This window comes from Thamnophis elegans, chromosome 1, assembly GCF_009769535.1.
Source record: "Thamnophis elegans isolate rThaEle1 chromosome 1, rThaEle1.pri, whole genome shotgun sequence".
Taxonomy (NCBI): Eukaryota; Metazoa; Chordata; class Lepidosauria; order Squamata; family Colubridae; genus Thamnophis; species Thamnophis elegans.
The window spans coordinates 2,396,629-2,419,841 of NC_045541.1; the positions used below are offsets into that span (position 1 = coordinate 2,396,629).

The 23,213-nt window shown below is 40.8% G+C and overlaps 1 long non-coding RNA gene across 1 annotated transcript in view; it reads right to left on the reverse strand.

Annotated features, from left to right (window-relative positions):
- Positions 1 to 5,197: 5,197 nt before the first annotated feature.
- Positions 5,198 to 23,213, reverse strand: part of LOC116522861 — a 28,673-nt gene continuing 10,657 nt past the window's right edge. Inside the window, exons 2-3 of the long non-coding RNA XR_004257008.1 lie at positions 17,337 to 17,610; positions 5,198 to 5,299 (exon numbers count right to left, since the gene is read on the reverse strand). This is a non-coding gene — a long non-coding RNA (uncharacterized LOC116522861). The remainder of the gene's footprint in view (positions 5,300 to 17,336; positions 17,611 to 23,213) is intronic.

Below are 23,213 nucleotides of genomic sequence, written 5' to 3' on the forward strand. Positions count from 1 at the left end.
GACATAATTCATCTAGAAAGCCAGTGCTTCATATCTTTGTTTCCAGAAGAAGCTTAGCATACTCAAGGAGGCTGGAAAAGGCCGCAGCCCACAATCATAATATAAAACAGCTTTATGAACCTCAGGAGACTACATAAAAACTACAAGTGGTACATAAATAGAGTGCACTGAAAGACATTCTATTTTATGGTGCAGGACTAGAATAGACATTCTGTAAGGTAATATCTAGGTGCTCATTGACTTCTCAGTTTTGGTCAAGCAAGTAGCAATTTCATTTAATTTTAACCCTTAAAAAATAATAAAGTAACATTTGAGACTAGGAAATTTCCAGTCCTTTCTAATTGGAACAGGGTGGTTTGCTCTTCATGCTGTAAGATTCTGAGGTCATCAGAAAGGCTAACACTCCCTGGTTTGTGCATACAAGCCATTAACCCCGATTGTTGCAATTCCACAATATCATGTAATAGTTAGATGTTGGACCAGCTCAAGTCAATACACAACTGTACACTGGCTGCCTAGTCTCACATGCTTTAGGCCCAGTATTCTTCAATAACTTCATAAACGATTTAGATGAGGGAATGGAAGTCATCAAATTTGCAGACTGCACTAAGCTGGCAGGACTAGCCAACTCCCCAGATGATAGGCTCCAGATCTAGATGGATCTCAACAGACTTGAACACTGAGTCCTGCCAACAAAAGCCAAATATACAGGTACAGATTAGGTGAAACCTGGCTCAAGATCAGTAACCGTGAGAGGAAATTTGGAGTCCTAGTAGGCCATCACTTAAGTATGAGCTAGCAATGTGTGGCAGCAGCCAAAACAGCTAATGTGATCTTAGGTTGCACTAACAGAGGGATAGAATCAAGATCACATGAAGTGTCACGCGAAGGACACTTTATTAGGCTTTGGCAACACCACACTTGGGATACTGAATCCATTTTTGGTCACTATAATGTAAAAAGATGTTGAGACTCTAGAAATAATGCAATAAAGAACAACAAAGATGATTAAGGGGCTGGGGACTAAAACATGGGAAGAGCAAGAGCCGAGGTGGCACAGTGGTTAGAGTGCAGTACTGCAGGCTACTTCAGCTGACTGTTATCTGCAGTTCAGCGGTTCAAATCTCACTGGCTCAGGGTTGACTCAGTCTTCCATCCTTCCGAGGTGGGTAAAATGAGGACCTGGATTGTTGTTGGGGGCGATATGCTGACTCTGTAAACCGCTTAGAGAGGGCTGAAAGCCCTATGAAGCGGTGTATAAGTCTAACTGCTATTGCTATTGCTAACAATTGCAGGAATTGGATATGTATAGTGTAGTGAAAAGAAGGACTAGAAGGAACGTGACAGAAGTGTTTCAATATTTGAGGGGCTCCCACAAAGAAAAAAGAGTCAACCTATTTTCCCAAACACCAGAAGGAAAGACAAGAAGCAATGGTTGGAAAGTAGCCAAGGAGAGATGCAACCTAAAAATTAGGAATTCTAAATAAACCAGTGGAACAGCTTGCCCTCAGAAAATGTGGGTGCATTATCACTGGAGGCTTTTCAAAAGAGACTGAACAGCCATTTGCCTGAGATGGTATAGGGCCGTGCTAGTGAAGAGCCGAGGTGGTGCAGTGGTTAGAGTGCAGTATGCAACCACTTCAGCTGACTGCTAAGCTGCAGTTCAGCGGTTCAAATCTCACCGGCTCAGGGTTGACTCAGCCTTCCATCCTTCCGAGGTGGGTAAAATGAGGACCTGGATTGTTGTTGGGGGCGATATGCTGACTCTGTAAACCGCTTAGAGAGGGCTGAAAGCCCTATGAAGCGGTATATAAGTCTAACTGCTATTGCTATTGCTATTGCTATTCTCTCGCTCCACCCGTCCACACCATGCTTGCCCTGCCCATCACCAGGGAGACAGCCAGTGCAGTTGAGCCACGCGGTTGCTCCGAGCAAGCGGGCGCTCCACCATCTCGGGTGCAGCTGGACCAGAGCACTTTCTCTTCTCCCGCTGCCAAAAGAAAGAAAGAAGGGAAGGGACTGGAAGCCTGCTTGGAAGGGAGGTCTGTCCCTTTCAGGTACTATGGAAATTTGTCCATAATAGTAGAGTGTCTCATCTCACGCTTCAGCAGGGGTTTGACTAAAAAAAACCTCCAAGGTCCCTTCCAACTCTGTTATTCTTTATAAATCTCTCCACTTGGTCTTACCAATAGAATGGTAATAAACAATATTTGGAAATGTACATCAGGCGGTCTTCTGGCAGCAAAATCTAATCATATTGACTAGTATCAAGGGAAGACGACTTTGAAAATACTTCCTCTCCCACCATAACATGCAAGAGGAGGTGAGTACTGGCTGGGAGGGGAGGGGCAAGGAGAAGCCAGGTGAGGTGCCCCTCCATGTGAGTGACATCGAGTTGGCCATGCCCACCCAATCACATGACCATACCCATCTAGTCATGCCCACCCAGTCACATGACCGCCAAGCCGAGGTGGCGCAGTGGTTAGGGTGCAGCACTGCAGGCGACTTTAGCTGACTGTGATCTGCAGTTCAGTGGTTCAAATCTCACCGGCTCAAGGTCGACTCAGCCTTCCATCCTTCCGAGGTGGGTGAAATGAGGACCCAGACTGTGGGGGCAAGTTGCTGACTCAATTTGCTAAAAAAAATTGTAAACCGCTTAGAGAGGGCTGAAAGCCCTATGAAGTGGTATATAAGTCTAATAAATAAGTCTAATAAATAATAAGCCACTCCCATCTGGCCACATGACCACCAAACCATGCCCACAAAATAGGCCATGCCCACAAAATAGATAGTAAAAAAAATTGAACCCCACCCCTGGCGGGCACTCGAGCAAGCATGATAGTACATCCGTGCATACTTTTGGCACCTGAGGCAAAAGAGGTTCAGCATCACTGGTACAGGATCTCCTGCTTGAGCAGTGGGTTGGAGAAGAAGACCTCCATGGTCCCTTTTGTTATTCATATCAATGAGGCACAAACTGTTAACTTCTGTATGAAAACTCCAGAGTTGTCTCCTTGGAGCTCAATTCCTGTGGAACAGACATTCAGGAGACTTTCTTGGTGCATCCTGAAAGAGGATTTGCAGCAATCCTGCAGCCATCATTTTAGCTCTTTATTGGTTTTTTTTTGGGGGGGGGGGGTTGATGTTGAGGTACTGGCCTGAATAAATGCTTCCTTTCCTTTCTTCCTCTGAATTATGTCAAAATAATCTGCAGAGAGCATTCTTAAGAGTCACTGACATTTATAAATATTTTTTTTTAATTTTACTTCATGATTGCAATATAAGCCTTACCGATGAAGTTCAGAGAGGGAATTCTAATTTTAAATGCACAAATGCTAATCTAAACACTTTGGCCATCCACATCTCTTAGCATATTAATTTCCAGCTCCAGTGGTTATGGCTGTGTCTAGGGAAACATAAATTGTCCACTTTGTGCTTCGGTAGGACATCGTAGGGCAATTTCCTCTGCTGTTCTAAATGGTACACTAAGAAGAGAGTAAAATAGATAATTAGAACATATTCAGATGATACCAACACCTACATCTCTTTTCATCTTTCAAACTCTTTTCTGTATGAACTTAAATATTAAACTTGAAAGATCAAAAGCAAGCATCTTGATACTCCACATTCCCTAGCAGCCCTGATTATAAATAATATCATACAACCAAATATATAAATTCTGCAGTGCACCTGAGAATCTGAAAAAAATAATGTTAGTATTAGTATTAGCATTAGTATTTAATAAATTTATAGGCCGCCCAATCCCGAAGGACTCCGGGAGGCTTACAGAAAATACATTTTTTAAAAAAATAAAGAATTAAAAAAGCAGAGAAAAACAGATTAAAAACCACATCATGCACCCAGTCTAGTCGAGGCTGGACTATTATATATATATATTGTTATAAAAAAGAATAAAATACTAATGCTAATACTTTATTGATGTAAAATATCATAAAATCTATGCCAAACAAGAACATATTTCATTATTTAATCAGTTAAAAAGATTGCCTTTTCAAAACCAAATAAATTATACATTTCCAAAATCCAGCCCAGAACATTTGAAATAATATAACTTTCCCCAGAATTATTCTTTTAGCAACTGTACAACCACAATTCCTTAAATATTCCAAAGTTTTGGGGTATAATTAAACTTCACATTAACTTTGACATTTAGGGATTTCTCTATAATTTATTTATATGTATAAATACTTATATTCCAATAAATCTGCAATATCAGTCTACAATAGTGGTGAATATCTGTGGCTTGAGCGCATGATGAGGGTGGAAGTTCATTTTCTGAGCTTGAGGGTTGGTTTCTGGATTTCATTACCAGGTAGGTAACATCTTCAGTGGAATTTAGGGAATGTCAGTGTTGGTGTTCTTCTGCTTATAAGGGCTTCATATGGTCAATAGGTCTTGTGATGGGAGGGTCACATCAGGTGAGGGTCTGGTGAGGGGGTCAGGTGTGGGTCGCATCAGGTGAGAGTCTCATCAGTCTATAATTTTTTGGTTCATCTTTGTCTTCCTTTTTATGTAGGGGGGACTATAATGACCACTTCCCATCTGACTGGAACACAATCTGTATTGTTTCTATGGCTGAACAGCCCTGTCAAGTAATGAGGCCTATCAATCAATATGAGTCTTGGAGAGTACTGGGGGTAGAAAATCATCAATTTGTGGCATACTGTATATAAATATAAAATAGTGCAGCTGGAGCGTGTTTGCAGTAGTGCCTCCCGGTTTTATTTTATTTTATCAATTTTTAGTATTCCTACTGGATTCTTTTTTATTTAATTAACATTTTTTGGTGGAGATGACAGCATAGAACATAATACAAACAAAAACTTTTGTTGCTGCCGAAGAATTAAATAAGCATGGGAAAAAGAAAGAAACGCCGTGGCACCAGCCCAGGATCTCTCCCTCCAGTGAAGACAGCAAAACAAGCAAGAATTGAGGAGCTCTTTGTTGGCAAGAGATCGGTAAGTAAAACTAACCTCCCCCCCATCTCCAACAATCTGGAGATATTAGAACAGGACCAGCAAAGATATATTTGGAAACTGGAAAGATTTTAAAATTTTAAAATAATAAAAACCATACTTTATTTCAAGTAGGAGGAAGTGATGAACGTATGATATAGACTAGTCCTGTAGTAGCCTTATGCAGTCCACTGGTGTTTTTAAAAAATAAATTCTGCTAGCCTTTGAACAACTGATTTCTTTGTGCTCTGCAAGTGTTCCTTATTTATCAGCACGACTCTTTCCCTTCCACAAGATTTGCAAGTCTGATGTAGAGTCTGTCACTATAGGAAAAGAGACACCGATAAATTAATAGACATCACTCTGTTTGAAGGCACAAGTAGGATGTAATTGCAAAACTAATTAGTAATGATCATTAGACAGTAAATGATAGTTTATTATTTGTAAACAAGTGCCAAGTAAACTTTATAATTGTTTCCCTAGCTAGCTTCAGAAATTTTACTGACCTCATTTAACTCAATTTTGTAGGCCATTTTTACCATTGCCACTTACTCCTTTGTTTAAAGGAGAACAACATATTAAATTGGCATTAATACATTCCCTATCTTAGGAAATTCATTTATAAGGTTCAGGAATACCAAAAGAATGAAACATGTGCTGAAATGCCATGATGCAACCCCACTCTTTTATACTGGCATTGTAATGTTGCATGCTAAGGGACAGCATTTGCATCATGCCATCTGAACGTGTGTTATAGCACCTGGTCCCTTTTGCAGATGCCTACAATCTCTGTAAAGGTAAAGGTTCCCCTTGCATATATGTACTAGTCATTCCTGACTCTACAGGGTGGTGTCCATCTCCATTTCAAAGCTGAAGAGCCAGCGCTATCCAAAGACGTCTCCGTGGTCATGTGGCTGACATGACTAAATGCTGAAGGCACATGGAACACTGTTACTTTCCCACCAAAGGTGGTTCCTATTTTTCTACCTGCATTTTTACGTGCTTTTGAACTGCTAGGTTGGCAGAAAGTGGGACAAGTAACAGGAGCTCACTCCGTTACAGGTGCTAGGGATTTGAACCGCCGAACTGCCAACCTTTCTGGTAGACAAGTTCAGCGTCTTAGCCACTGAGCCACCATGTCCCTTACAATCTCTGTAAAGTGACACATATATTAATCAAGATGTGTGGTCAAAAAGTATATGCATCAGGGCACAGTGGTCTTCTGAATGCTTATGCCCATTGACCATATAAATGGAGGTTGATGAGAATCCAAAAGCATCTGAAATCTATTCCAGTCAGGGCCGGATTTTCCTATAGGCTAACTAGGCTTGAGCCTAGGGCCTCAAGATCAAGAGGGGCCTACATTCAAATTGTTAGCAAAATTAAAATTACACTATTCTAAAAACAGTGAACACTAAAACACTGAACCGAAAATAAGGAGAAATTCTACGCATATGACTAATAAACAAACATAAAAATGTATTGGTTAAGATCGTTCCAGCGCCACGGCAGTTGGGGAGCCCGCCCACATTCCCGGCACCGGGCGAGAGGCACGGCCGCTCCCAGTAGCCGCCCCGTCGACGCGGAGCCCACCAGCGGCCAGGCAGGTGAGGCAAAGGGGCCGAGCCGGGCAGCTGAGTGCAGCAGGGGAGGTGGCTGGCCTCGCTGCCTTTGCCGCAGAGCAGAGCCGCCCTCCGTCGGGAGGCCAACTATATATATTGATATATATTGATATATATCACAGTAATGATGTATTTTATTGTCTCTCATGTAATTTACAAACTTAAAAATGGGAGGTGAAAGGGCCTCATAAGTGGAATAGCCTAGGGCCTCTTTTCATCTAAATCCGGCCCTGGTTGCAGTGAATACTCATCTCCTTTAATCCTTAACATTTAAGGATTTTCTTAGAAGAATTATATTGAACACCCTTAAATGGGTCAAGAAGGGTCAGTGGAACACAAAAAATGAGTCAGCTGACCTCTTGGTTAAACCCCAGAAAGACAAGCCTAAAGGCACAACATTTCAATAAGTCTGAATAGTTGTGTTCTAAACATGATTTTTTAAAAAATATTTTGTTTAGTTAGACCACCAAGAAAAAGAGCTTGAAAGACCGGCAGAAAAACGAAGGCTGGCAATCTAGAGCAGACCTCCCAAACAAGGATTAACTGCAGTGGGCAAGCTATGCTGTTTGACTGGCCAATGGGAAGAGGCTGGAGAGTTGATAAAGCCTTGCCAACAATTGCCTACCAAAAGAGAGTGTGGCTCTGTATTGCCCAACTCATGGGATTTATATCCCACTAGGATGACTGGTTAGTTTAGTAGTTTAGAGCCGAGGAGGCACAGTGAGTACTGCAGGCCACTTCAGCTGATTGTTATCTGCAGTTCAGCAGTTCAAATCTCACCAGCTCAAGGTTGACTCAGCCTTCCATCCTTCCGAGGTGGGTGAAATGAGGACCCAGACTGTGGGGGCAATATGCTGACTCTGTAAACCGCTTAGAGAGGGCTAAAAGCCCTATGAGGCGGTATATAAGTCTAACTGCTATTGCTACTGCTATATAACCTGACTACCTCTATTGCATGAAAAAGTGTTGCAAGGAAAGTGATGGAATGAGAAATGATTTTCTAGATGTTATGTTGTAAACCAGTCTTCATAATACTCCAATCAGCAGAGATGGTTAAAATATCAGCACATCTTAAGGATCATTCAGATTTCATTTGATTTCATTTTAATTTATTTGTATGCCGCCCTTTTCCCTGAAAGGGACTCAGGGCGGCTCACAACTCAAAGGGAGGGGAAAAACAGACAAAGTTACAAAAACATAAAAACCATACACAGTTAAAAGCACAACAATCATGAGAAATATAAACTGGAGTGGAGAAGATGGATTGACTATATTCAAAATAAATACGGGACTAAAAAATTCCAGATAGCTTATGATTGAAAAAGCAAGGAAGGAGCCGAGGTGGCGCAGTGGTTAGGGTGCAGTACTGCAGGCCACTTCAGCTGACTGTTATTTACAGTTCAGCGGTTCTAATCTCACCGGCTCAAGGTTGACTCAGCCTTCCATCCTTCCGAGGTGGGTGAAATGAGGACCCAGACTGTGGGGGCGATATGCTGACTCTGTAAACCACTTAGAGAGGGCTGAAAGCCCTATGAAGCGGTATATAAGTCTAACTGCTATTGCTATAGTTGATGGGGTGAAGAGTGTTGTGGTACTTAAGCCATAGACACATGTCTTCCACAAAGCACATTAAAATGTCACTTACATGCTTACATGAATGTGTACTAGCTAAGCAGTGAACCACTTTGTTTCTGAATGTTCAAGAGAAGTGACTCCATTTATCTCCAAGCCAGCATCACCCAAGCTGTCTGCTGTTCCAGGCCATTAAGGCAGGTATCCAAAGTCCTGAACCAGCTGGATCTGTTTCCTTGGCAGAGCAATGCATGAGCTATAATAATTCTCTTTATTCTCTCTCTCTCTTGCTTGGTGCTCTTTGGCGGATGCTGCTGATTGGAAACATCAGTGAAAATTTGGATTTACTAAAGCCATGAAAGAGACCATCTGATGACCATCAAGGTGTGTGGAAGTTTGCAACTTGTGATGTAAGAGAAGTAAATGGTAAAGAGATGAATTTAACGAAGGCAAAGAAAAGGAGGGAGAGAAAGAAGGAGGCACGGCTTTCATTACTCACAGCAACCCTGACTAACATGAACAATACTGTGAAATAAGACATTGACAAATAAGGAATTGGCAAATTAGGGAAGGCCACAGCTCTTCCGTTTATGTTCAAGGAACAGAGAGCAAGAAAAGATTCTGGACCCATAGATGGCCGTTTTCCACAAAACTTAATTGTAGTATGTAAAATTTAATTGGAAAGCACAGTTCAAGGCCAATATTTTCTTTGGCATGACACATATACAGTAAGTAGTTGTTCGCCAAAACTGAAGTTAATTTTAATATGTAATGAATTGGATCTTACAGATCACCAATAGTGTCAAAACCTGAGAAACTCATACTGAACAATATAACATTTGGCAGCTGGCCTGAGTCTTTATCATGGTTGGCCTCATGAGCAGAAAGTATCAAGGCTCATGAGAGTCATTTAAATGTAGTGTGAAACCATAAAGGTCATTTTGCTCTTCAAGGCACATTTTCAAATGCTCCAATCTTTCTTAGATTGCCACTGTTTTCATGAATGACCTCAGCATTTTATGCCTAGTAGATTGGAAAGGCCACTTCATAGATTCCTGTTCTGACCCCCCTCGTCCTACAGCAAAGGATGCCGAGACAAAGATACTTCAAGGACTTTATTAACAGACGGACAGGCCCTTGGCAGCAATCCAGCACAGTCCAGGCATTGCCAGCAATCCAGCACAGACAAGACGTGGCAGCAATCCAGCCTGCCAAGCTAGCCCCAAAAGTTCTCCAACTTTAGTGAATACGTTGACTCCTGCAAAAGGGCATGTGCACAATCATTCCTTTTATAGTCTTGAGAGGAGCCTAATGATCACCAGCTGAGTGCAATAACCTCCTGTAACTGCGCAACTGTAACAGCTCTTCAGTGCCGGGCATCCAGGAACAACTCCCTTGTCTCCTCCCCACTGCTCCAATGCATGACGTCAGGATCATACTCCCTTGTCTCCTCCACACTGGTCCAAGGCTCAGGCGCCTCCTGGTGGCCAACCAGCCTCTCTGCACCCTGCTTGGAGTTGGAACCCTGTCCAGGGTCCTCCACATCCTCCAGAGCCGACTCATAGGGCTCCTCGTTGTCGGAGTCTGGTGGCAGCTCCAACGGCTCCTGCTGGGCCACAACAGATACCACTGTAATGTTCATAGACTTCATTTGTTTGCAACTATTTGTTACTCTCAATATTACATGTCAGCTGAGTGACGAGAGACACAAAATAATCTTTGCAGAAAACCTTCTCTTTCTTTTACTTCAATTGTTGGACTTCATCCACTTTATTATCATTTAAAAATGATGTAACCTCCACAGGTTTGTGAAATAGGCTAGTGAAAAAATCATCTTCTGCAGTGACAACTCATGCAGGCTTTCCAAATGAAAAATTATGCTTATTTGATATTTATCCTGCATTTATTACTTTATAAGCAACTCCAGGTGGCAAATATACCTAATATTTGTTCCTCTTCCTATTTTCCCCACAACGACCACCCTGTAAGGTATGTTGGGCTGAGAGTGACTGGCTCACAGTTGGCCTTCATGCCTAAGGCAGAATTGGAACTCACAGAGTTTTAGCCTGGTGCCTTCACTACAAATTGGCTCTCTTTTCTTCCCAAAGTGGCTTTCCTCTTGTCCTCTCAGTTGATGAATCCTAAAAAGAGCACCTAATTTATTTCTTCTGTGAATCATTCCTAGTCCTGCCTTATTTGTACAGCTGTGGTTGAGTCAGAAGGCTTGTATGTGTCCTGCTGAATGGACTCTTCTACTTGTCCCCCCATTCACCATCCGTGGATTATTCAAAATCAAAAGGTTCTCTCAAAGGAGTTTCTCATAATAATGTAAAGATGGCCTCCAACCTCAGGATTAGCAACAACAGGTTACATCAGGTGCAGAAATAGGGATCGGGAGAATGAATGGCAGAGATGAATAATGACTTGTTTTATTTTCAAGTTTATTTCACAATTTTAATAAATAAATTTATTGACATGCTAGAGGACAGCGTTTTGGCATTCTTGTGACTTCTCAAGATGGGCATAAAATTATATAAAGTTGATTCCTTCTCTCTTCTGGATGCAGCTGCTAGGACTGTGCAAAACCTTGATAGGTATTTCTCTTTGATAAAGATTCATGGCTGTGATGTGGAGTTCTCAGAACTGAAGCATCCTCTCCTGCTTCAGATCCAAACTGCACACACGGTTATTCATAAGCAGCATATTCTTCACAATGCAATGCCTCCACTTCTGAAAGCAAAGCTGCCCTTTTGCCTCATTTCGCTTCCATTTGAATTTCACATCCAGCACATCCAAAAGGCATCTGTGTGGTTTGTGTGCAGAAATATCCTCCTACTCTGAAAGTTCAGAATGATATGAAGAGCCACATTAAGGATAATTGCATCAATGTGGGGGGTGGGGAGAGAGAGGGAGCCTCATCAAAGAAAAGAAAAGTCACTTAGCACAAGCTGGTAGCTGTCTTTTGTTCCATCAGCCTGAATGGGCAGAAAAAACACTAAATCCAACTGATGCTGCAAATGGAAGTTTAACAATTTCATCTGAAATAATTGCAGGAGGTGGTATAACACTCTTCATATCCCTCTTGAATTTTAGGAAAATCTTTCTCATTGTAAAAGTAAGTTGACAATAGAAACAACTTCCAAAAGGTAAAAAAAATCATATTTTCTGAAAGTGTTCAAGCAAAAGGTGAACAATCATCTATCAGGAATGCTTTAAAGCAAATGCCTGCATTAAACAGACCAGGGCACAACTCCATGGCTTTCTAGCTTAATGTATTTATTTATTTATTTATTTATTTATTTATTTATTTATTTATTTATTTATTTATTTATTTATTTATTTATTTATTTATTTATTTATTTGTCTTGTATGCCACCCACTCCTGGAGGACTCCGGGCGGCTCACAAAAGGCAAGGGAAAAGGGGGGAATGAGACAAAGACAACATATTAAAAACAAAACCAACATTCACAATTTCCGTGGAGGTAGATGCTTCTCAGCTCTCCCCAGCCTGCTGGAACAGCCAGGACTTGGTGGCTTTGCGGAAGGCCGGGAGGGTAGTAAGGGTCCGGATCTCAACAGGGAGCTCATTCCAGAGGGCCGGAGCTGCAACAGAGAAGGCTCTCCCCTGGGGAGTCGCCAGCTGACATTGGCTGGCGGATGGAATCCGGAGGAGACCCAACCTGTGCGATCTAATTGGTCTGAGAGAGGTAATTACAATTCCATTGTGTTGCCTTCACATTACTATCTAATGCAAACTAAGAAAAGCTGTTGCAAGTCAAAGGAATGATTGTGACATGATTATAGACATGAAGAAAACTTGTACCTATGTGTTGTGGCCCAGCAGGAGCCGTTGGAGCTGCCACCAGACTCTGACAGCGAGGGGGCCCTATGAGTCAGCTCTGAAGGATGTGGAGGACCCTGGACAGGGTTCCGAGCAGGGCGCAAAGAGGCTGGTTGGTCACCAGGAGGCGCCTGAGCCTTGGACCAGTGGGGAGGAGACAAGGGAGTGTGACTGGACGCCAGCAGTGAGTTGTTCCTAGATGCCCGGCACCGAAGAGCTAATAGGTGTCAGGAACAGTTACACAAGTACAGGAGGTAATTGCACTCAGCTGGTGGTCATTAGGCTCCTCTCCAGACTATAAAAAGGTTACTTGTGCACACGGCCCTCTTTGCAGAAGTCAACACAGGATTGAATGTCGGAGGACATTACTGTGAACTTGGCAGGCTGGATTGGCTGCCAAGCCTTATCTGTGGTTATTGCTGCCCAAGCTTGTCTGTGCTGGCTTGCTGCCAAGGACCTGTCTGTCTGTTAATTAAATGCCGTAACTTATCTCTGGCTCGGAGTGTGTTTTGGTGTGGAATGAGGGAGGGTCTGAACACCTGTAACTGAAAATTATAAACCTGAGGACACATTTTAGAAAAAAAAATACCTAAGTTACCTATATAGAAACATCTTTACATCCAACTGTGGTATGTGTTGTACAACCTACCCTAACATGATTCTGTAAGCTCTTCAAGATAGAATGTGGGGATAGGAGATGTAATAACACTCCTTTGTGGAGTACATTGAAGTAACTCTATCTTTATTTCTGAAATACTTTACTCTATAATGGATAAGATGGTGCGCTTGGGGACTCTAAAGCACAGATGTTTGGGACAGCATGGAAGCATAACCTGATCATTGGAGTAACAACTCTAGAGACCCAAGTGGCCCCATTTACCAAAAGTCAACATAAATGGCAAATTACAACATTCAAATACAGCAGGCTGGAGTGCTTTAAATACTAAGGTATCGCCTTCCACTGGTTCTCCATGTGAAATCAACAAATCCGTGAAGTTTCATCTGATGCACAAAAGGCCACCACTGAGATAATTAGATAGGGAATTTTGTAACTGTAGCGGTAAAACTATTCAGAGCCAAGGTGATTCCTGTCGTGCATCACTCCCCCTTTAGAAAAACACAATGCCTTTGGAAGCCAGGTAGTTTAAATTTATGACAATCATTCTCCCTGCCTCTCAGCCAATGAATCCCAAGTGCCAAATTATGCTTCAGGAAACTTTTGCCACATCTCTTTGGTGTTACTATCTTTTACAGATACTTTCTGACTCAATCAAAAGATCATTTGCGTTCGTGTAAGCTCAGTGCCCTATTTCCAAACCTGGCAGAGAGATGCGTTAATAACATTCGCAGTCTAGGCGACTACTAGGATGCTCGGTTGCGGTCATCTAAAAATACTGTAGCTCGCGTCCTATTGCGCTGCCCATTGTGGCAATCTACATTACGGGGCCCACTCTTTCCTAGAGAATGGAGCAGGACTAGCTGACTTTTCCAGAGCAGCTTCGAAGAAAGTTGAAAGTTTCTACTCCATAACAATCACTATCAAAAATTCATGGACTTGAACACCCGTGGACTTGGATCAACTGGCTACCATTTTGAGGCTAAAGTGATGTTTTCCAATGTCACTTCTATCTTATAGCTTATTATTGTATTATTTACCTGTTTGGGATTTACGCATATAGTTTATTTGATTCCATAGGTTCTATTTTAACAGGCAAAATATTGCACATCCATATCAATATTTTAATTTGGTCTCTGGCTTCAAGTAAATATATAAATGGTAGTTACCCAGGAGAATAAATTTTATTCCCCTTTCTTTCTTCTAGCAAAGGTAACCCTACAGAAGCACCAAGGAAATATACCAATCATCCTAATCCTAAATTAAATACCTGCGAGGTCTGCCTCCCCTCTCCTTTCAAGAAAGCACCAACTTTTGAAACGTCAGGCTTTCAAAAGGAATCTTTTATTGGAAGGAAGACAAATGCAAGACAATAGCAAAGCTCTAAGTTCCCCTTAGGCAATTCCGTTAGGATAAAGGCGTTAGAAACCCCTCCCCTCAGTCCAATGTTGAATGAGCCAATCTACAGGTGCAAAGGTGTGGTAGGAACAGCTGTCCTGGGAAAGAGGTAAAGGACGATTCCCAGGTGCATCTTTCAGGAGGCTTCAGAACTGAAGCAAAACAGATGCCCCTCCCCTTTACACACACACCCCCACCCCAAGGTAAATCAAAGCATAGGGCAAATAGGTATCGGAACTGGGGATATAAACTACGGGATTGCAGGATATGCAGGAAACAGGAAGAGAACATGAGTGAATAAAGGGATCCAAGACCCCCTTCCCACAGAAATGGCTGTATCACGACAGGGATCTGCCAATACCTGTTTATTAAAAAATCTGGATTTTTGTTTGAATCCAAGGGTTTTGAGATTATTAAACACTAGTTTATAATATTCAGCCACCAGCACTTTCTTCCCTCATGTCTCTAAATCACCACTTTGAAAGAAATTAGAAGTCTCTCTAGTAAAGAGAAATGTATAACTTAGTACATCCAACAATTAGATAGTCCCTGATAAGTAAATTTGTAGCCCATGCAGACAAAAATGGCCACTCCCAGTTTATATCTTATTGAGCAGTATCCAATATATCAGTGAAACAGATGTCCAGTTCCTCCTGTTCTCTTCCTCTACTGTGGAAGGGTCTATCAACCCTTTGCAGCCAATGATGGGGACTCCCAAGGCATTTCAGAGACAAGTGAAATCCATGTAATATGGGACCTCCCCTAAATTTTCAGTAGTATTGGAAGTATTTCTAATAGTAGTGTTTCTGCCACAGGTACTAAGAACTGATAGTGTCAATTTGCATTTGAAGGTCTCATTTATTATAGTCCTATGGTGAAAGTAAGCATATTGGTTTAGAACAGTGTTTCTCAACCTTGGCCACTTGAAGATGTCCGGACTTCAGTTCTGAAGGAACAAATGTATTGGTCTGACGCAACAGAATTATTTGAAAACATTTTGTTTAGCAGAACTTGATACATGGACATCTAACCCTCATTCTGGTCACAGAATGTAAATCCTCACGTTTCCTTTGAGTTCTGAGATCGTCCTTATGACTAGATCTAGTACAGAACTATATTTAGCACATTCATTCCCATCTATTTTGCCCTTTATGTTGTGTTTATGAACAGCTGTGAAGTCAAATGCTGCGAGTTGTATAGGCTTAATTAATACTTCAGCTTGGAGTGGAGTAAAGATCTGCTCTGATAAGAGGACTGGGATTGGTTTAGAAACCATTGATATGATTGCGGCAAGAGTTTGGCAACCCACCAAAACTACATGTAATCCAGGCACCTGCAGAAAAGATGCAAGCAACTAGATTATTTGCTAAATGTCTTTATCATTACCTAATGTTATTTAGCTAGCAAAACAAGATTAATCAAGTAGCATTTTACTAGAGAAAATAACATTAATTTGAAGCCCAAGGCTGCTCATTTAGAAAGACATTACACAAGCTGTCGAAAGCAGCTTCTGTCCAATGAACCGATGGTGCACAATTGACAAGCTTGTGTATGTGCCAACTTGGTAGATAACTTGCTCTCTAAAGCTCTACACTTTAAACAGTATGAATGGACCGGTACTCCTGGTGACTGGCTGTTCTTTTCGGTTGACTGCACTTGCCATTTGGAGAAGCCATGCTTAAAAGAAAAGGGCTCCAGCTGAGAATCCTTGCTAAGCCTGGTGTGCTCAAATAAGTTCATATGACTAGCAACTGCAGCCACAAGTGCAAAGCAAATGATTCTTCTCCACCACATCCCTTCTCTCCAGATCAGGGAAAGGTCCCAAAAATGGCAAAGGCGAATTGCAGGAAACAAGTCAAAAGTGATGCAATTCAGGGGTATAAAAATTCTTACTTGAAACATAGAGCCATGATGTTTCCAGGGAAAGACCATGAGGTGTCACTGGTGATAAGCAGCTCAGTGAAAATGTCAATGCTTAGTGGGGCTGCTGTGAAAAAGCAACATTCACGTTGAGCATAATTAGGAAAGGAATCAATAACAACATGGCCAACGCCACAACACCTTTCTACAAAGATATAATGCGATCTTATTTGGAATAGTGTTCTGGTTGCTTCACTGCAAAAGAGATATTGAAGATCTGGAAAGAAGGCAATAAAGGTCAACCAGAAACAAATGATTTCTGGGGCTTTGTGTGTGTGTGTGTGTGTGTGTGTTTGTGTGTGTGTGTGCATCAGTTTTTGACTCCATGCAATTTTCTTGGAAAGTTGTTTGCCATTGTCTATAACTCATCAAAACATATACAATGAATTTAGTTGTTTCAACTGCAATATTTACTACTACAATAATTAAAAAAAACTGAAATTCATTGTTCTTTGGATAAATGGTATCTAAAAGTGCAAAACTGCTTTGACTGAAACATGAAAACATCACAAGAAACCTTTTAAATTATTCAAGTACGGTCTTTGATACCTAGATTTGGTTTTCATTTGGTTAGGGCATTTCCATCTATACAAATATCTCTTGAGTGCAAAATGACAGGCCTGCTTACCAACTGCCTTATTCAGTGACTATTTGAAATTGCAATAGTGTTGAAAAATAATTTATGACCAATGCCCTCATTTGCAATCTTCCCAGGGTCCCTCATTCATGTGATCACTACATGTTTTCCTGTGCAAGATTTGTTTTTCTTTTTCTTTCCCTTTGCAGAAGACACAGATTGGTAAGAAAGGGTTTATAAGCAGGCACGCAATGAGGAATACACATCAAAGCAATGCACTGGTGCTGGCGGCCACAAGTACATTACACAAACAGCCCCTGGTATTCCCCATTGTGTGCCTGCTTATTCTCTTGTAATCTCCTCCTAATGAATGTAAATATAAACATTAATTCCCTTCAGCATCCTAGAAACTCCATCCCCATGAACCAGTCACTAAAAAGTTGTGACTGGGATGGTTGATGGCTGCCTGATTGCAATTGAGAAAATCTGCAGACATCTAAATCCAGGATTCAAGATGAAAACTAGGTGCCTGCCAGAGTTCAGAGATATGCAGACTCAGGCAGGACTTTTGGAAGCCAAAAACTCCTTGGTTCGGATTGAGACCAGGAAATCTAATAAACAAAAGAAAAATCCAAGGGAAAAACCAAGAGAAAAATGAGCGAGGTAGAATCCAGAGGTTAAACTACAGCACAGCAAGAAAAACAGGACACAGCTGAAGATGGAAAAGTTGTTTTCAATATTTCCTTTCAGAGAGGGAGGTCTTAAATAAGCTACGCTGATCCACCCCCCCCCCCCACAACTATGGGACCTTACCTAATGGACGTTCTTCTGCAGCTGGTCTCTTGGCCAATCTTTCTGCATTTGGATCTTTAAGAGACTTGTCTGCTTGGAGTTGGTTGGTGAACTTTAGAGTCTGAGAGACTGCCAGGGGGTAGCGGCAGGGAGACCCGAGGGCTTGTGGGATCTGCTGAGCCAGGGTGCAGCAGGAATATTGTCCCTGGAAGCTTCTGACTCTACTTCCTCCTCATCAGAAGATGAGTGTAGCAGGGCTAAAACAGTGACTCTTACAATATGGCTTGCTCTCCTTCTAGACTTGCCAAATGAATCCAGAAAAAGTAAAATAAAATAAAGATTATTTCATTATTATGTTATGTATGATTAGTGGTATTTTTTCATATACTTGACCTTCGTGAATGTTGCGGATCAACTGCATTTTTTGATATTGCATATGCATTTTGAGTAAAATAGATAACTATTTCCAGGAACTATGGAAAGTTGAAAATTAGGGGAATCTTGTGGCATTTTTTTCAACTAACATCTTTTATTAAAAAGCATAAGCTTTCATGAGCAACATTTTATTTCATCAGATGGAGGGGTAGTTCAGATTCCTGATTGCCTGGTTGAATCCCATTATCTGGGCATCTCTGTCAGAAGGGATAGAACAGTGGTTCCCAAACTTGGCAACTTTAAGACTTGTGAACTTCAACTCCCAGAATTCTCCAGCCAGCTCTGCTGGACCTCTGCCAGGTCCACAAGTCTTAAAGTTGCCAAGTTTGGGAACCACTGGGATAGAGCAGTTTGAATAACCTACCCAGCAAGAACAATAAACAAATCCATACAATCTGATCACTTACTCTATTAAAAAGTACATCATACAAAAACAGAACATCATTGGTTGACCTGAACACCTCATAGCTCAAATACTCAATAACATTATTAATAAGCCACAACCCATAGTAAAAAAAATGATACAACACTTTCTCAGGCCCTGGTCAGTGCTTGTATACAATTATTCAATCTGAAGCAGATTCTCACAAGCTACAAGAAACAACACGACAAAGATTATTCCAGCATGGCAACCAGACTATCCCCCCCCCCCCGTCCCATATTTACATAATCACTGGCCCCAATAAATTCAGACACCTTCATATGCTCCTTCCCCTAATATGATTTATGCCAAAATCTGCAAGCAATGCCCCCCCCCCCCTGCATTCTACAGAGGACAAAGGAGACAGACTTTGCGCAAAATAATTAATGGATGCAAGTTTGACATCGGGACACAAAACAAGGACAAAATAATATAGCAACATTTCAATTACTCAGAACAATCAGTTGCAGCTCTCAAAACAAAACAGAAAATTAAAAAATGAAACAGCACCATTGAATGAGAAACTGTCAAAATCACATACGTATATAAAAACATTCAAACAGTAGCAAAAGGCCTGAAGAAATCCAAGGGGTTTTTAACACATTGCAATTGTTAATTGATAAATTACTTTAATGTGTCTCACATGTAACCTGCACCTTGCGTAACCAAGCTATCTTCATCTCCCTTCCCCTCTCTCCAATTTATGTCCTACATCAGTCTAGCTATTTCATGATCTGATGAAATAGGCTGCCGCCCATGAAACATTATGCCTTTTAATGAAATGCGTTTTTTGTAAAAGATGCTATTGGCCTTCTGATCCCCCTTCCTCTCTCCCTCCCTCCCTCCCTTCCCTCCTTCCTTCCTTCCCTCCTTCCTTCTATCCATCCATAGGCTAACATGGCTCTCTTCCTACAATGACATGGAATGTGGAACTTCCATTCAGAAGGAAAACTCCAAAATGAAAGGAGAAGATGGGAGAAAGGAGACTATAAGATAGTACAGCCAATTAGAAATGATGTGATGCATTATTGTCAAATATGTGGATCCATGGATCCATCCGCCTGCTGCCAATTACCTCCAATAGACTGATCAGATCCCACAGATTAGGCCTCCTCCAAATTCCATCCGCCGGCCAATGCCAACTGGCGATTACCCGGAGGAGAGCCTTCTCTGTGGCTGCTCCGACCCTCTGGAACGAGCTCCCCGTGGAGATTCGAACCCTCACCACCCTCCAGGCCTTCCGCAAAGCCCTTAAAACCTGGCTGTTCCGGCAGGCCTGGGGCTAAAGAGTTTTTGCCCCCCTTCTCGAATGGTATGGTTGTTGTGTGTTTTTAAATTTTGTGTTGTTATGTCTCGTCTTTTTTATCCCCCTGTCTGTATCTCCTTCCCTGATTGAATTGTGAGCCGCCCTGAGTCCCCTTCGGGGAAAAGGGCGGCATATAAATGTAATCAATCAATCAATCTTTGGTCCTTTTTGCATCCTGTTCCTGGTCTCTCTGGGAAGAGTTGGGAAAGAATCTTAAGCAAAACCTCACAGCCAAATAGAATTGACAATACCAGTTCACTGAATCAATTCTCAGGGTCAAAATAAAACACTTCACTATGTTCCTATGTTTTCCTGTTTCCCCAAAGTGCAGCTCATAATTTTATTAGAGATTACATAAAAAGTTCCAATGATTAAAGAGCCAAGCAATATAGCAGGTCAGGGCAAGGTGGTTCTATTCACAGATTTACAAGTAATTTGTAATGCAAAGTAATTTCTGCCAATATGCATATATTCAGATGTGGGGCTGTTGTATAATATTAGAAAGAGATAATAAATAAATACCATCTGCAGCATTTACCATTGTACATAAATGAATGATTCTATCCACAGCTTAGAAATTGCAGTCTGTAACCAATTCCATCTCCTTAATAACACATAAACTCCAACTGTTTAGCCTTCATTTGTTTTGATCATGCTATACCTCATAAAATCTTCCTGCAATCAGTTTGCTAAAGCTGTGGAATGTCAATGAACTTCTCTTTTCATCCAAAGGGGGAAAAATAGGCCCATTTTTGCTGCAATGGGAGGATGAAACATGCGTTTTAACTTTGCCCAATACCAGAAATCCATACATTCACAAATGCAGCACCACCGGCAAGATAAAATGCCATCAAGTGGAACAGTTGGTGACATTTCCATCCATTGCTGCTGCTGTTGAACTCAAGGATTACAGGTTGGCTATCCTGGGTTTATAAGATAAAGAAGTTTGACCCTAACCATGTTTCAGACCTTGGTTGATAAGAGGAAATTTGGTATAAATTCTAAATGGTGATCATAAACGTTTAGAAACTCTGTTGTATATGAAAGCTTATAATAATAAAAAAGAGTAAGTCAAATTTAGTTAAACTAAGACCAAAAAATATGAAATGATGATGTATATTTATTTATTTATTTATTAGACTTCTATACTGCTTAATAGGGCTTTCAGCCCTCTCTAAGTGGTTTACAAATTTTTTAGCAAATTGAGTCAGCAACTTACCCCCACAGTCTGGGTCCTCATTTCACCCACCTCGGAAGGATGGAAGGCTGAGTCGACCCTGAGCCGGTGAGATTTGAACCGCTGAACTGCAGATAACAGTCAGCTGAAGTGGCCTCTTCAGTACTGCACCCTAAAAACTGTGCCACTTCGGCTTGTTAAATAAATGATTGATAAGGATAATAATGTAATATTTGTATTGATATGATAAAAGGGAAATTGGATATAAATTGTAAACAGTGATTAAGAAAGGAGATCTAGAAACTTTGTTATTAAACATAATTAATTTTTATTTAAAAAGTGTCATAAAGATGTAATGTTGCTGGATAAGTCTCTCGGGAATAGGGCGGCATACAAACTCAATAAATTGAAATTAAATTGGATGATATTGAAAATAGATAACGGAATGCCATCATGTGGTTTCGCTTTAAATTTTGGAATATTTTATATAAAGGGACGTAAAAACAATCATAGCCATATGAAGATTGAGATATGATGGTAGTAATATATATAAATATATTTGATTTAAAACATATAACTTGAATTGTAGGTGAATACTGTGGAAGGGATGCACGAAACCTCTTTGTAACCAATTGACATACTTTTTTAGAATTTGTAATGGAAGATATTTTTGTGGTGTTTGTTGTGTTTTGTCTGTTTGTGTTTATTCAAAAATAAAAATAAAAATATTATAAAAAAAAGAATTTCCTTGGTAGGTTCTGATTCCTGCATATGACGGTTGCTTCTCTGACTTCCTATGTATTTTGTATAAGCCGGGATTTTTGAATGTCTGGGATACATGCATAGATTTGTTCTGAAGTTAAAATACTCTTTTCTTGATGCTGATGCTGTTGCGGTATTCAGGTATTCAGTCCATCCTAACCTGCACAGGGAATAGGCAACTGAAAATGGTTCATCACAGTCCCACATTTGTGTAAGAGATCGACTTTAATGGAAGTAACTGCATGCAATTTAAAGTCTGGTGTTTGAGCATAGTAAAGCTTTGACAAATGACACAGCAAGATTGCGACAGGCTACCCTCAGGCAGGCGGAAAATAAAGATGGAGGAAATCACTCTGAGCATGCTGGAAGCCGTCAGTGCATTCCGGGTAGCTGACAAATATTGCTCATTTTATCCTGTACCCACATAGCCCTGAGAGTACCTTTTCCATGCTTAAAGAGAATGGATAGGCTGCTTCCTAAGGAAGAAGAAAATCCACACACCTCCAGAGAAGGCCTGGACAACCATTTGTCTGGAATGTAGAGGCTCTGCTGTTGGAGTAAGGAGTTGGACTAGAACAGTGGTAGTCAGCCTGGTCCCTAATGCCCACTAGTGGGCATTCCAGCTTTCTTTTCTTAATTTTTTATTTATTTTTATTACACAAACAATACATATAGACAACAATAAAAAAGAGAACAAAAAAAACACACAACAAAAAAAAGCATCACCACATAAAGCATGTCGTTTGGTTACAGGTGTTTTAACATCCATATTCTCGAATAACATTTACCATCACAGATTTTTCATCTAGTATAACTAAATACCTCACTTTCATTGTACAGTATATGTTCAATTACGATTAGTATTATTATTATTTTTTTCCAATAAATCATAGTTCCCTTACATTCTTGATTATCTATTTGATAACAGTATACCTTTATATAATATCATGTGAAAGATTTTTTTTTTACCAACCATTTATATTTGTATATCACAATTTTCCATTATACATAATTCCACCAATCAACTATCAGGTATGCTTATGTTCATTGTTATCCTTGTACCTCATACCTTCAAACAGAAATCTTATTCCTTCATTTTTCGACAAAATATTATAAGTGGTCGCTACATATATATACCAATTTTTAAATTATTCCCTTATTAAAATTATTTATCAACAGCTTTCATGGTGGGCGGTAGGGGTTTGCTGTACCTCTGCTTTATAAATTTTATAAAGTCAAGTTACTTCCCTACTTTATGAATCACCGTTACTGTGGAACCGGTGGGCGGTTAGAGAATTTTACTACTAACAGAGATGCAAAAGTGGGCGGTAGGTATAAAAAGGTTGACTACCCCTGGACTAGAAGATCTTCCAACCCTATTAGTCTATGTTTTAAGTATAGAATTCCAGCTGACAGTCCTTAGAATGCTTTGACACTGTAGAAAGTCAGCACCCCCCTGAAATATTTTGGGAAATATCAAAAGGGCTGAATATTATATTTCCCTAAAGGAGGAATGGAGAAACATGCTCTCAGAGACAGAAAGCAGTCCCCAAATCTTTCTTAACAGCCCCCAGCAGATATTTTGTGCCCATTAAGAAAGATTGGGCCAGCCTATTCAGGAACCAGCCCCAGTTTCCCTGCCCCCAAGCAGAAACTGAAGAGGCCACTTTTTAGAAATGCAATTTTGGTAACCGTTTATTAAGAAAGACTGGGCCAGCCTATCTACAAAACAAAAGACCTTCGGCTCCAAGGTGATGGGATTAAGAACAGGATATGATCCTTCAGGACATAAAAGGA